Below are 14928 nucleotides of genomic sequence, written 5' to 3'. Positions count from 1 at the left end.
AACTCGGTATTTGCTTGGTACAACTAGGTATTATTTGATATTAACGAGGAATACCGCTCTTTGAAGACCAATGCCGAGTTATACTGAGCTGTACCGAGAAATACCGAGTTGTACCTAGGAAAAACTCGGTACAACTTTTGTATAACTCGGTATTTCTCGGTTTAGTTCGGTATAACTCTGTATTGGGTCTTCAAATGATGGTATTCCTCGTTATTGTTTGGTATTGCTCGGTACAACTCATTTTTTGGCGGGATTTGGCCTCCGACCGGACGTTCCTCTGCATCTGGTCGGAGGACGTAATAATTGTTCGTTTAGGACAGCTTTTTAGTTGCTTTACTTTTCAGAGAATAGTCACAATTTTAACTTTATTTGGGACGACTTTCTTATTGCTTCTTCAAATAGCTTTCTAGTATAAATTTTTAATTTTTGTATTAGAAAAATGTTTTAAGAAGCAGTAATAATCGATTGACTATTGTTTTCTTGTAGATTCCTCACTGTTTCTTAGAATTTTTTAGATCGAAAACTGCTTTATGCAACGTCCATAGCATCGAAATTGTTTTCTCCAAAACAACATCATAACAAATTTAATAAAACACTAAAATTGTCTCAAACAAACCCTAAAAGTGATGGTGACCTCTTCTTATTGTTCATTAAAAGTGACATCTTCTTCATGCCTTTTTCAATGGCCAATTTAAAACCACGAGGCACTGTATAGTTGCCGATCGAAGTCTTAACCAATACAGTCACGAATGAAGTTTAAGCAATATTAGTCATTATTTTTAAGCAATCTATATCACTTGTCGATATATATAAGACATTGATATACTTCTGATACATCAAAGAAGTAAATCTTATAAAGGGGTACGTGAATTTAGAAGGATGTATGTATATATTATATATTTGGGGGATTTACATATATGCCACCTTATTATATCTATATTACCTATATTTTAAAGAGCTGATTGAAGTTATCAATTTTGATTATAAAAAGTTTAAATCTAATTGAGAATAAATGTTTCTTAAATCAAGAGTCTATTTAGGGCAGCTTTCTGGTTGATTTGTTTTTTAGAGAACAACCATGCACAATTTTGGCTTTGTTTGGGATGGCTTTCTTAATGTTTCTTCAAATAGTTTTTTTAGTATAAAAATTTAATTTTTGTATCAAAAAACTGTTTTAAGAGAAGCAATGAGAATCGATTGACTATTATTTTCTTGTAAATTTCTCACTATTTCATAGAATTTTTTTGAGGTTGAAATGTGTGTAAATCCCTTTATGGATCAAAATGTGCTTAAAATTTATTAAATTTATTTTAAGATTATTAAAATTTATTAGGAATTTACACACATAAAATTTAAAGCTATGCTATTTACATAACTAATATCTAAAACTATGATTTTGTTTGAGACATATTTCTTACTATTTTTTAAAATAGTTTTTAATACAAAAATATTTTTAATAAAAATTTGCTTTGAAAAATAATAAGAAATCGATCTCAAAACGAAGCCTAAATCTGTTGCTCAATTTATGACATTTCTTGCCTTCCCAAAACCTAAATATTTGTCAACGAAGAAATTTTAAGAAGAAGCACGAGAAAAATGTAATTAGTTGAAGGAGCGGAATTTTATCAAATTTTAAAAGAAGTAAAATAACCAAACCGTTTGGCGCATTCAATGGAACCCCCCAACTTTTTTTTTTTTTTTTTTGGGGGGGGGGAATTTTGGGGCCAAGGCCCATAAAAATCACTAAAATAAGAAGGGAATTACAAGTAAGAAAAAGTTACAAGAAAAAGCACCCCAACATAAGCAAGTGTGGGCCTGATGCCTATGGGTTGGCTGCCGCTAGGTTCTACTGAGCCATTAACTTACGATGTTAAGTGCCTCCTAAGTGGGTGGCAGCGGGTAGAGACCCTGTTCCTAAAAAAATATTGATAAGGATGGTCAATCATTTTTGGTAGAAATTATTACGTGCAGAGTCTGGATGTAACTCTACAATCGAACTTCCAATTAAATGAAGACATATGTATTTCTTTTATCTAGCATGACTTGACAACTCGGCCCGGCTCAAGATGCGTATAAATTCTTCTTGTACACATATCATATGTATGTTATACAAACTTGTATAGATTTTATACACATGGTATATATATATAGAGAGAGAGAGAGAGAGCGCGCGCCTACAAATTTGTACATACGGTATAACTTGTACACATGTACGTGTACAAATAGGCCAGGCGCGTAATAATTTCTCCATTTCTTTTCTGGAGAGAGAGAGAGAGAGCGAGAACTCAAATAGCCCTAACTCCCCGATTCTCCGTTCCATGGCTGGGAGAATCCGCCATTGCTGTTCGGGCACTGCCACTTCCGGCACTAAGCTATTCTCTTCACAGGTATGCTATTTACCTTACTCCACTTTCATGTCATCTTACGCCTCGTTCCAAATCGTTTGATTAGCTGCATTGGCCCCGCGCCCCTGCCTATCTTAAGATCGGCTGGACCCCAATGCCTTAATGCAGTTTTAACCAAGCTTTCTTGCATCTGGAGATTGAAATGGAATCGGAATTATATTTGATTTTACAATATCTTAATAACATTATCGAGCAATAGTGAACTTATTCTTTTAGAAAAAGATAAGTGCATTCACTTTCTAAGCCGCTACAAAAATTCGTGTTTTTTTCTTTTTCTAAAAGGGATTAAAATCTTTTTTTTTTAACTAAGATTTTAAAGTGATTGTTAGATTTAATTTCCCACTTCAAAAACGTGAAAGTCTTAAATGGAAACTATGACAATGTCTTTTTTTTTTGGGCATTTTGGCCAATTAAGGCAGACTTACACGCACATCCTATACACAAGATTTGAATCTAAGATCTCTTAGTTGGTAGTCTAAGCTCTCAACCAACAGACTAAAGTGAGTTGTGTGCAAAGTCCTAAATAGATGCTACGACAAAACCTTCAATGGAGGTTACTACAAAAGTCTTTAGTTGTAGTTAATTATTAATATTGACAGGTGAATTCTTAACTGTAAAAACTCATGTAATCATTACTTGCAAAGTATGTCACAATCCTAAGCAAAATAAAATGAAGAATGAGAAAAGAGGGAAAGAGAAAGGATGAGAGGAAAAAAAACTCTCACAACAGAGAAGGGAAGTAAGAAGGATAAGCAACGCCATGTCTTATTCTCCATGTTCAAGCTTCGTCTTTACAATAGATGGATGCGTTCTCCCTCAATCCTGAACACAGATAAATTGATATGTTAATCTTTATTCATATAAAATGTAATATCTCTTTATGTATCTCTTTTGAGGCATGATGAAATATTTGATCTTTGTATTGTCATTGACATAGGTGGATCTCATTGGACCATGTAAATTTATTTATCTTGTTTTTGTCATGTCTAAATGTTTTTATTCCCTCATCATTATCAATTTTTTTGCCCAAAGTTTTATCACAATCCTAACAACCAGTGTCAAAGATTTAATCTAAAAAGCATTTAGATTCGAACATGGAAGACAAAAAGATCAAACTTGATAAGTTCAATGATTGAAATTTTGGACTTGGAAGTTCCATATAGAAGATTATTTGTACTAAAGAAAATTTTACCAATTATTGAAGATAGTAAAATTGGAGTCAATCAATCAAGAAAAGTGTGAGTTTACAGACAAGAAAACTCTATGTGTCAATCTCCTACCCTTAATATGAATGTCACCTTCAAAATCCTCAATGAGATGACAATAACAAGTGTCATTAAGTTGCTCTATGTTATATTCAAAAAGGCCTTTACAATCAATGAGGTGCATATAGTGAACAGGTTTTTCAATCTCAGGATGTTAGGAGTTTCGATCACCGATTGCATTCATGAGTTCAACTTAGTCATGAGAGTTGGAACACTGTAAACTTAAATTTCGATGATTAGATTCATACTTTGAGTTTGCTCTCATCATTGCTTGAGAGTTGGGATGGCATTGTAAAAATTATCAATAGTTCTTATAGATCATCCACAAAGAAAACTTACTAATGTCAGATATCTTATACTTAGCAAGGATATCAGATAACTCGAGAAAAGTGAGTACATAATCTTCTATTTTAAATGACCTTAGGATCACATCTCAGAATGTTGGCAAAAACAAATATAACCTTCAATTAAATGATAATAAAACCTAGTCACGAGATCACCTAAGTGCATGCTGGTATTGTGGCAATTTTGGCCACTTAATACACGAATACATGAAAAAGGGATGAATAAAGCCAAAAGTCAAAATAAGAGATAATAAATATTATTGTTGGAGACATTTAGGATGCACTAATACTCAAAGCAGAAAGTTGAATAGATACATGGTTATTCGATTCAAGTGCCTCCTTCCATTCTTTTTTTTTTAATAACGATCTAACGATAAATTATTAAACTGTGGGCTCCAAAAATTCCATTGTTCGCGTTTCCCGCCTCTCCGCACCAGTCTATTTTTTATGTTTTGTTTGTTAGTGACGACGAGGAGTTTTAACGAGTTTAGGTTCCAGGAATATTTTTAAAAGGCATATTAGGTTTTATATAAGACATTACCCAGAGATTTCGCCCTCATTTTGTGAGGACTTTATTATCTGAGTTCTAGTTTCGTATAGGCGCAAGCCCCTATAGTTAATTACCTCTCCCGATAACAGGAGAGAACTTTCAATTAAGGTTAGTCGTTAAGGAGGTCGTATGGATCATAAATCCAGTGTATTATAAGAACAGTTTTAGGGATTGAATTTGATTTTATGATTTGGAATTTATCACAATGAACTTAAAATTGATGGTGGGGGGAATGAAGACCAGCCCGATCAATATCCCATGATTCCGTCGTCCTTGGCTGTCATGATCCCTGGTCTACTTAGATAGAGGAGGTGATCGACCCAACCTAACAGAAGGCACCTTATCGACAACCATGTGTTGCTTCGTCCAAGAATATCTTGTAAACTTGGGTTGATGTTTGTCTAAAAGGATAGATTTGAACCCACCTTAATTGACAGAGGGCTTTATGCCTATCGATTATACCACCATATGATTCATTACTCAAGGGTTTGAAGCCTTTAGGGAACATACGGGCTTTGACCGTGATCATAATATAATGGTGTCATTTTACGGTAGAACCACCCTATCAGAAGGCACGTGTCATGTCCCTGCTGGCAATAGACTATTTGAGGATGAATCTTAGTGATACACCCGATACACATTCGCTCTTTGTGAGCTTATGTTAATTTCAAATTTATCACCCCCGACAAAAGGTTGCGGGAGGTGGATGATTTTAGTTTCAAGTTTTTAAGTGAAAGATTTCATTTCAAAGATTTAAACTTTTGTTGGATTTGAGATTTGATCCATTCGGTTGAGATTTCCGATCAACATGGCCATCATCATGGTGGAGTTAAATTCACTTGTATTTTCGTAGGAATTTGGGAGGTGTTTTATGATTCAAGTTAGGTCAACTCCAGTCCTTTGAAGGAGGAGGATGAAACTTGAGTATTCAACCCGCGCAACATTCTTGAACATTGGCATTTGGGAATTTATCGCATTTGTTGGAGCACATGCGGATGTATTTAATTTTGCAAATAAAATGTTCTATTAACGAGCATTTGACCCTGGGCAGCATTCGCGGACATTTGTGTTCGTAACTTTAACACATTGACCGGAGCACATGCAGGTATTTTGTGCTTCAGTTTAAGGAGTCATATTTAATACATAAGGGGAGATTTTAAAATATTTAAATATGATCCATCTGCGCAAGTGGTTTTGTTTAAAAAAATACTCGAGATTTTTTTTAAAGGGCCTACAAACGCCTTCTGTCCGCTTTTACACATGTTGCGGATCCGATTTGCTCATTTAATTGGTTAAAGTTAATGTTATTTAAATCAATCAATTATTAGATTAATTATTTTAAAGGTTTTAATTTGACATAAATTTATATTCAATTAAATTTTAAGATTCTAATTTAATGAATTTTTTTAATTCAAATCAAATTATTTAATTTTGACCATTTAATTAATGCTAAGATTTTAATTCTTTAGATCAAATTTTAAAATTATTTCATTTTAGTTAAATGAATTAGTTAATTGATTTATTTAGGTTTTAGTTTAAAAGTTTTAATTGGTTAATAGGTTCATTTAACTTCAGATTGAATTCTCTAAGATGTTGGTTCAATTAATTGATTTTGGTTTCTAATCAGAAATCGATTTAGATTAATAGTTTGATTAAGTTATAACTTGATTATTTAAATTACATTAATTAGCTTGAATTCCAAATGATTGAGTTGGATTAATTAATTATGGTTCTTAATTTTAAAGGTTTATTTAGAAATCCAATTAAGTGAATGTTTTTCGAATCTTCCAAAAATTTGGCTAAGTCCAAAACTTTCGATTAAATTTGGGCAGCCTCCTGGCGTCGCCTCCCTGGCGCCGGGAGGTAAGAAGGGCACTTGCTCTTTCAGGTTCGCCCGGCCGGAGCGAATCAACGGCTAGGGACTTCGGAACGTTGTCGGGTCCTGTATTTGGCCTTCAGAAGTTTTGATTGACGATGATTTATTGCAGATGATTGTCGAGGATTGTTGATGCTCGATTGCATCAATTGATTAAATGAATTTTAGTTGAAATTAAATTTTGATTTGTTTGTTCAATTAATTAATTCCAAGTTAAATCAGTGCATGTTTCTTCAATCTTTCAAAAATTTGGCCAAGTCCAGGATTTTCGAGTAAATTTTGGCAGCCTTTCGGCGTCCCCTACCTGGCGCCGGGAGGTAAGGAGGGCACTTGCCCTTTTGGCTCGACTCGATCGGAGCGAATCAACGACGAGGAGATTGGGAGAGCGATTGAGTCTTCAAGTCTTCAATCCCTCAGTCGGATAAGCTCGATGATCGAGGGCTTCGAGGGATCGAATCAAACCCCGGGACTTCCTTCAAAAATCTTCAATTTATTTTTCAACTTGTAGGGAGGGGAGCTCGATCGGGTAGGGAGGCGTAGACCAGGCGTTGAGGTAGGCACCTGGAGGTCGGCGGGAGCAGGAGTTGGGCCAGCTAGGGCACGGGGTTGGAGGATGTGTCCGGCTCCGATTTGAATTTGCAGAGGGAGTCGGCTCAGGCGGAAGAGACGAGTAGATCGCAGGAGTTCGAACCAGCGTCCGAGAGGTAAGTTTCCAAAATCTCCTCTGTGTGCGTGTCTCTTTGGATGTCCATACCTTCGGTTTTGTTGTGAGGAGCGGTTACATCCGGTTACAACTGATCGTGGGGGAAGTTGGGTCGTGCAAGCCAGTTGAGGTGTCGGGTTTGCCGACAGTTATAGGTCAACATATACAGATAATAATGACAAAGTATTCTTTGTTGATGAAGATCCCTTAAATATTTTGAGTACTAAATATATGATAATCAAGATAACAAATGACAACACTTCGAAGCTTAATAAAATTAAGCATATCACTAGATTAATGAACAAACACTATCATTGTTAGGTTCTAAGTTCTGGATGAGAAAACTAGATTGTTATGTTAAGTAGTCGACAACCATCATAAAACCTATCAAATAATTATGACATGAATCCTTTAATACATTGTATTAATGCTAGGGCATTCCTTGGAAGCGACGTGCTTTATGGCTTGAATATAGCGAGAAGTGTGCAAGGGTCGCCGCATTGATGGCTGGGTGCAGTGTTAAATAGGCAAGAGTTTCCACATCATGGACGGATGTGGGCAAAGAAGCTAGTCCATGAAACTAGAATTTAGATATGATCTTGGAATGTAGGTTCTATTACAAACAAATTAATGAAATTAATTGCTATTATGATTCATAGGAAGATAAATATTTTTTGCATTCAGGAAACTAAATGGGTTGGAGAGAAGGCTAAGGAGATTGATAGTTTAGGATTTAAATTTTGATAGAAGTCGTATTATAAATGGTTTTGTTTGATTATAGATAAGAAATTGAAAGATAATGTTAAAAACATTGATATAATTGGAGACAAAATTATAACTTTAAAAATTATTGTTGATGCTAAGATTTTTAATATTATAAGTGCTTATGCCTCTCAAGTAAGTTTGAATATATGTTTAAAATTAAAATTTTGGAATGACTTAGAATAGTTGGTTCAAAAGATACCTCTTGAAGAAATATTTTATATTGGAGGAGATTTAAATGTATATATTGATAAAGAGGTAGATGATTTTAAAAGTATTTATGGTGGCTATGAGTTTGGAGCGACTAATAAAGGTAGTAAGACTATATTAGATTTTGCTCTAGCTTATGATTTTGTAATTGTTAATAATAAGAGATGGGCATCTCATCACTTATAAGAATGGATATAGTAAAATTCAGATTGATTCATGCCAGGTAGGTCTACTATGGAAGCTATTCATTTATTGAGAGGGTTGATGGAGAAGTTTAGAGAAAATAAGAAGGATCTACATATGATATTTTTATTGATTTAGAGAAAACATATGATAAAGTTTCAAGAAAAGTGCTATGGAGAATTCTAGAAGAGAAAGGGGTTAATAATGCTTCTATTCAAATCATTAGGGATATGCATGCAGGTGCTGTTACTTGTATTCAAACATATGGTGGTTTGACCAAGTATTTTCCTATTTTAGTTGGATTACATCAAGGATGAGCCTTAAGCCCTTATCTTTTTGCTTTAGTTATGGATGTTCTTACTAGTTATTACAAGAGGATGTACTCTGGTGTATGCTTTTTGCTGATGATATTCTTCTTGTTGATAAGACTAGAGTGGGAGTTGAAGGTAAACTCTAATTATGGAGGTAAACCTTAGAGTCTAAAGGTTTTCATTTGAGTATATCTAAAATCGAATACATGGAGTGTAATTTTAGTAGTAATAGATCTAGTGGGGGTTTGTGACTTTGAGCGATCAAGTTAAGTGTACTCGTTTTAGATATCTTGGGTTTATTGTTCAAAGTGATGATGAAATAGATGAGGATATTATTAGTAGAATTCAAGTTGGATGGTTAAAGTGTAGGAATGCTTTGAAATTTTTGTGCGATAGAAAAGTATCACTCAAACTTAAGGGAAAATTTTATAAGATGGTGGTGAGACCTACAATGCTTTATGGAGCAGAATGTTGGATATTAAAAGAGAAGCATAATGTTAAGTTTAAGTGTTGCTGAGATGAGGATGCTCAGGTGTTAGAGACAAGATGCGAAACGAGCCTATCCTTGAAATGGTTGGAGTAGCTCCAGTGATAGATAAGATTAGAGAGAGACGCCTTAGATGGTTTGATCATGTAAAACGACGGCCTTCTGATGACCCTGTTAGGAGAGCAAATGTATTAGCTTTGGCTTATGTTAAGAAAGGTAAATGTAGACCTAAAAAGACTTGGTTAGAAAAATATTAGAAATTACCTTTCTTTATTAAATTTAAATGAGAATTTGACTCTTAATATGACACAAGAAAGAAAAAAGATTTATGTAGCCTAACCCACGTAGTGGGATAGAGGTTTGATGTTGATATTGATTTTGTTGTACTGGTTAAGGAGAAAACTTGATCTCTATTAGTCAGGTAGCTATAGAAGAATGTCATGCCAATTTCTTTAATGATACTTTTCAAAAGTGATAAAAGATGTTTCGGTGATTGCTCAATGTAAAAAGATAAGTCATTTTATACACCACCGCCAACATAGGAATAATAAGAGCTGCTATTGATATGATCATATTTAAATATATGATATTAAATGCTAAGTCATATGTGTGAGAAATACCTAAATTTTTTTCAATCCTGAGAGAATATTTTGTGTTCAAAATCTACTGAATAATCTTCTATGATGTTTAGATTTAGAAAAACCAAAAAAAGCTAGTTTCTTAATAATTGGGAGGCGCTCAAATCTAAAAGACTTAAACTAATACATACAAATGCATCGGGTTCAGCTCCTATTGCTTCTTAAGGATGATTCTTGTAATATATGACCTTTATTAATGACTGTACCCAAAAAGTTTGAGTTTATATTATTAAAAAAAAATACGACGTAAAAGATATTTGATGAAAAAGGAATTAGAAGATAAAATTAAGTTCCTATGATATAATAATGGTGGGGAGTATCATTCCATGAACTTTACAAACTACTATAATACTTGTGGAATTTGTCTGGAGAGAGAACAGTCCCATGAACTCAACAGTAAAGTGGAGTAGCTGAGATGATGAATATAACTCTCAATGAATATGCTAAATCCATGAGATTGAATGCAGATCTTCTGAAGGCCTTCTAGGCAATAAAAACAACATCCTACTTTATCAATTAAAGATTATTAAATTAAAGATTATTAATTGCACTCAGCTTTGGGCTTCGTGAAGAAGCTTGGATTTGAAATGAGATATGCTTGTCACATTTAAAGTTTTTTAGTTGTCTATCATATATTTCTATTGAGTAGCTTAATCGAGATAAATTTGACTCAAAATCCAATCAATACGATTTCATTGTATATGATAGAAATGAGTTTGAATATGGATTTTAAGATAGTAAAGGTAATAAAATTGTTAGAGTGAAAATTTTATCTTCAATAAATTTCTATTATATAAAGGTAAGTCAAACATTAAATTCAAGTTCAAGGATAATCTCATGCTCGATTTTACTCTCAAAGCCTAATTCAAACTTGTGCTCAATTATAGGTTCAGATTATGAGTATGATCTATTGTAAATACTCAAAAGTGATGTCTATCATGAATGAACAAAACATTATTGACGTTAAATTTCACTTCATTCATGAAAATCTTGCATGCTCTCTGTTGTTTGTCTTTTAAGTTTATTGGTTATTGTAACCATCTGATCTTCACAAAATGTCATCTTCTCAAGCGATTTCAAGAACTCTACACCAAACTTAACTGGTATCTTCTATGCTTAGTTAGGTTTACGAGGTAGTCTTACTATAGATATGTCACTATATATGCAAATCCCTAAGTAACATTAAATTATTATTACGATTAACATCTTCATTTGTAATGATAATCCTTTAAAGCTATTCTATTTCCATCCGTTAAAGGATCTATACTAAAAATTTTAATTTAAGTTAAGCGAAAGATTGCATAACTAAAATGATATACAAGTAGAAATATATTGAAATAAAATGTTACTTGGTATCCAATTGCACAAATATATTGCAATTGCAAACTATGTTAGATGTTATATATTGATGGAAGCTATCATGCAGCTATGACAAAGTTTGCGCTAGTTATTGTATTGCTGCTATCATTTTCTTCCATACTTGCTTAATGATTCTGATATGTCAGAGATTTAAGGAATGCATAGTGCTTCTTTAATAGATCTGATGGTGAATATAATCATTGTCTATAGGAAGGGCGAGCTGTAGTATATTGTGATTACGATTGGCCTAACTAATAGCAATTATATAGCCATGACATATGGCTATTAGATAGCTATGACCAACACAGAAAGGAAGAAGATGCTGCTTGATTTGGTAGGTGGGTTATTTCCAGGTTAGATATTCAATAGTTGTGAGATACATTCGTACAAAATATATATGAAAAGAATTGAAAATGTGTTATAAAAACATAAATGCTTCTATAAACTATGATTCGGATATCCATGACGACCTCTTTGAGAGATCAACATTCTCAGATTACTCTGGGTTTTGCCAGCCTCATCATCAAAGGGTGACGTGGCGCATCCTGACTCGCCTCCAGAAAGTCTAATGACCGCACGTAATAATTTCTCCTTAAGTTGGTTGCTTAATGTTCCAATCATTGGCATATGCTTTGATTCATGAACCCATGTGACACACATTTAGTGTATTGATATTGATTTATCGTTGAAGTATGACCACTTAAAACACGTTTAATGTTATAGTATAGAACAACAACCTTTCACATTGCCATAAAAGATGCACATTTAATTTTGAAGGAAGACATGCAACCCTGTTGTGCCACACTCACATGACACATATATCATCTATGCTAGCTTAAAAGGTCAAGTCACATCCATACTGTGCCCCCCAAAAAAATTTAGTTAAATGACAATATATACTAAATAGAAACTAGTATATAATGCGAGATAATAATAAGTATACTTAATGTATGGTTTCATTCATCTAAATAGTTGTAAATGATAAATTGAAGTCATCAAAAAAATTTGGCAACGTATAAAAAGTCTATAAGCATAAATCCACAAAGCAAGTTCAAATATTCGACCATATCAAATATTCTCCAGCTACAAGAATGCTGGAGAACGGAGAACAAGAGTGGGAATTTGGGTTATGTTGGCTAGAGTGCCGAAAGTGACTTCGCCCATCGAGACTTACCATGATATATGAATAACAGAAGGCATTTGCGACCATGTTGTGTGAGAAGAGAAATAGAATGGGAAGGGAGTCATTGCTAGAATTAAGGGTCTATGTGATGACTTTGTGATATAGGAACTCAAGGAGAGAATAGGATGGGGCCACAGGATGGTTTTTGAGGACTAAAGCGGCCGAATAACTGGTTCACGATTGGACTAGTCGAATTAACTGATTCAATGCCGTTTTTAAAACACTACATTTATGTGTATATAAATTGCAGAATAGTGATCAATTTCTATCTTATTTTGGTGAGTAGTATCATCACTAACCATCACTCATGAACTGCTTCAAGTGGCTATCATGGAAATCATCCATTGTCGGAGGTGGGTCGGGCAATCCATATTTCAGTAGCAAGTTAACAATTTATGTGGCTCGGTGCTGATTGGTATTCAGATGTAGAGCTACGTTCGGTGTCCGCACAAAATAATCTCTATATTGAGCCAGTTTTGCTAGCATGCACCATTATGCATTCAATTTTTTATTCTCCGTAAGCATAATGGAAGCTATCATGCAAAGCTATGGCAAAGTTTATGCTAATTACTGTATTGCTGCTATCATTTTATCTTCCCTATCTGCTTTCCGAAACGGCTTGTCAGAGATTTTTAATGCATGCATAGTGCTTCTTTGATTGATCTAATGGTGAATATAATCATTGCCTATATGAAAGTGGGAGCTGTATTATATTGTGATTATGATTGGCCCAACTAATAGCTATTAAATAGCCATGGCCAACACATAAAAGGAAGAAGATGTTCCTTGATTTGATTGGTGAGCTATTTCTAGATTAGACATTCAGTAGTTGTCACAGACGTATGTGTAACAAAAGAGATCTGAAGATAATTGAAAAAGTGTTATAATAGAATCATTGAATTGTATGGAAAGTAATGTCTCATAAAGGAGAAATTATTATGTGCAGACACTGGACGCAGCTCTATATCTGGAGGCGAATCAAAACGCGCCATGTCACCCGGTACACAGCAGGAATACAGCCGCGATACACAATAAAGAGGTGATGTGGCGTGCTCTAATTTGCCTTCGGATGGCTTCCAGTGTCCGCACAGAATAATTAATGCTCATGAAGTCTATTCTTGATGATCAAGCATCTAAATATACAAGAAGTAGATGCTATATTTTCGGTAGTTTATATTTTAGATTTTGTTTGGGATAACTTTCTTACTATTTTATAAACAGTTTGTTAGTATAAATTTTTTGTTACTAGAGAGCTGCTTTAGAAAGCAATAAAAAAACTATCTCAAACGAAACTTTAGAGTAATTGCTTCTCTATTATTGCCTTCACACATGATCTCCTTTTGAGATATTGATCATCCGTTTTAGCCGCTGCCATGATCTTTCTTATAGTGCTTCCACTTTTAGTGGATTCTTAGTATTGTATTTCTTTTATTGTTAGGACCTTATATTCTTTCCTGGTTTGTAAAATATTTGGCATGTTAGCTCTTTTTCTTGTAAGGCCATGAGGCCATTAGCCGAAAGAAGTTGAGTGGTCTTTTGCTTATATAGAGAATTCAAAGTGGAATCATATGTAAAAATATATAATGTCATGAAGAGATATGTTTTTATTATTTATTTATTTATTTTAATAATATAATGCTCATTGACAAATAAAAAATATTTAAATTTCTTGAATTTTAGTATAAAAAGTGAGATGATGACAAATGATCCTGGTAATAAGATAAATTATTCATTGCTTTTATAATGTATGAGCATATAAATTAAATAATAGATATATTTTTTTTTCATGTATGAAGACATCTAGAATAATTTCAATATTTTTTTTTCTTAAGTTAGAATATCAATTTTAGAGTGAGGGTTGTTACAAATTGTATATGAAAAGTTAATAAATTTGATTGCGAATTTATTTTTTGCTTGTAGATTAAGATCAACAATTTGTATCCCATATTTAATGGTAAATAAAATTTTAATGGTATTTTAAGAAAAAATTACTTGCATAACATCAAAAATTTACCTATACATAAATTTAAGATATATTATTAATTTTATAGTCAAGTGAAAAATAAATAAATAAATAAAATTATTGCCAAGTGGTGTTCGCCTTAGTGTGTTAGCGTAATTTTTTTTTTTAAGGGGAGTTGCATCCAAAAAATAATATTTAATTCCCTAAAAGGATTAAAAAGTGTACTAAATGTTCAAAGAGTTGCATCCAAAAAAAGAGAAAGAAATCTAATGAGGGCACAAATTTCATTATTTAAATATTTGTTTTTAATTTTTATTTATTCATGCTTAAGACTAGCATTGGTAACCTTAAAATGTTTTTATTTAAATTTATTATTTTAAAAAGGTAAAATACAAGATAATGAAAAACTAATAATTTATAATACATATTGTTCATATTATGAAAAAGTTGAATTATCATTTTATTATTAATATAATTAAATATTTTTATTAATATAAAATATTAAAATATTATTCATTCATTAATCCCTAATTATATTTCATAATAGTTATAGTGGTAAAAGTAGTTTCAACATATATTACATGTATTGATCTTATAATAAATGATTAAATTTAATTTCTTTCAATATAAAAGAATAATGATGATTAATTATAAAAACTTTAATAAAAAAATAAATAATAATAACATTA

At 32.9% G+C, this 14928-nt stretch overlaps 1 long non-coding RNA gene across 1 annotated transcript; it reads left to right on the top strand.

The window, feature by feature from the left end:
* The first annotated feature begins 2240 nt into the window (after window positions 1–2240).
* Window positions 2241–13187, top strand: LOC110104496. Its single transcript, XR_002304053.2, has 2 exons — window positions 2241–2387; window positions 12599–13187. It is a non-coding gene; the product is annotated as an uncharacterized LOC110104496 (long non-coding RNA).
* The last annotated feature ends 1741 nt before the right edge of the window (window positions 13188–14928 follow it).

This window comes from Dendrobium catenatum, unplaced genomic scaffold (genome assembly GCF_001605985.2).
Source record: "Dendrobium catenatum unplaced genomic scaffold, ASM160598v2 fragScaff_scaffold_80, whole genome shotgun sequence".
Taxonomy (NCBI): Eukaryota; Viridiplantae; Streptophyta; class Magnoliopsida; order Asparagales; family Orchidaceae; genus Dendrobium; species Dendrobium catenatum.
This window is presented reverse-complemented; position numbering and strand designations above follow the sequence as displayed.